The 1,286-nt window shown below is 49.1% G+C and overlaps 1 protein-coding gene across 1 annotated transcript in view; it reads right to left on the bottom strand.

Annotated features, from left to right (window-relative positions):
• Positions 1-120: 120 nt before the first annotated feature.
• Positions 121-1,286, bottom strand: part of TMEM79 (transmembrane protein 79) — an 8,018-nt gene continuing 6,852 nt past the window's right edge. The window contains exon 4 of the mRNA XM_031063967.1: positions 121-152. The gene's annotated coding sequence lies outside the window, so the exon portion shown is untranslated. The remainder of the gene's footprint in view (positions 153-1,286) is intronic.

Raw genomic sequence — 1,286 nt, 5'->3', positions numbered from 1 at the left:
CAGGATACAGTTAATTTTGCCTAGTTCTGTTGCTTGTCACTGGCTAACAGCTCAGAGCATGAGCTTTCTCCCTTTGCTGGTTTTGTGGGAAGATTGCTCCCTTTTCCCTAGCTTTAGGGTGGGTCTGCAGTTCAGCTCCCTGTGCCAGGCATCTGTGAACAGGACACAAAGATTTACCTTCCCATCACTCTGTCACTTGTTGTCCTTGGATTTCCACACCGTCCCTTGGAATCTTGTATCGATATAAACTTCAGGTGCAGCAGACTACAGAGGGCTTCTCGGCGTGAGAACCAAGAAGGGAAGTTAGTTAAAAACTTTGAGCCAGTAGAGGCATAAATGAGTAACCTGAGCACTGATTGGGTCAAACTATTCTCATTTTCCTTCTTTAGTCAATTACTGTCCTTCCCCACTCCTCCCTCCAGCAAACCCCATTTTTTTGGGATAAAGTCACATATCCTTTTCCTTTTTCCAGAGATACAATGCTCCTGTCCTCAAGTACTCTTCTCCCCAGCCTATGCTTTTTCTCCCTCTTCCTCTCCCATGTCCTTTGGTTGCTTTTCTCTGGTCCTAGCCCTGTATTCCCAGATTGTTTGCTGTTCACTCAGCTGGGCAGCTGTCAAGTTCACTGGATTTTTGATCTGTTGACAGTGGTGTGTAAGAGCAGCCAAGAGAGATGCACTTTTCCCCTGTTCTTTCTCAGACTTTGGTCTTGGATCACCTGGGATAAATGGTCTTCCTGTGTCTAGGCTGAGAAAATGGAGTTTATTTGGATTTCCTTGGCTGTAAGACAAGCCTGAATGTAGTTCATTTGACTTCTGACAGTCCATTGCAAGACATTACACAATTTTGAAAAGTAATTTGAGATGTTCAGCTGTGAGAGTCCCAGAAGTGCTGTCCCAGAAGTGCTGCTGGGGTTGCTGAGGGTTTTCTTTGTTATTCTTGGTGGCAGGGATGAAACACACACCAGGCAGAGCAGCCATGCCCACACTGCACCACAGACACACGGCCTGGTTCCCTGGACAGTGCTGTGCACCTGTGGCACACACATGTCCCAAATTGTGTCCCCCTTGCCCAGACCCCCCCACAGCCTCCCCCAGGGCCAGCAGGGAGCCACCAGTGACCCTCCTCCACCCCTCCATCCCAGCCCAGCCCCTCTGCTGGCCGCTGTGAGCTGACTCCGAGAGGTCTCAGAAATGTGAGCAATCAGACACTTGGATAGAAAGGCCGAGAAAATTGGAATTACAGCAGCAACTCTTGAGCTTTGCCCTGGCACTGGAGCAGTGGCA

This window comes from Geospiza fortis, unplaced genomic scaffold (assembly GCF_000277835.1).
Source record: "Geospiza fortis unplaced genomic scaffold, GeoFor_1.0 scaffold387, whole genome shotgun sequence".
Taxonomy (NCBI): domain Eukaryota; kingdom Metazoa; phylum Chordata; class Aves; order Passeriformes; family Thraupidae; genus Geospiza; species Geospiza fortis.
This window is presented reverse-complemented; position numbering and strand designations above follow the sequence as displayed.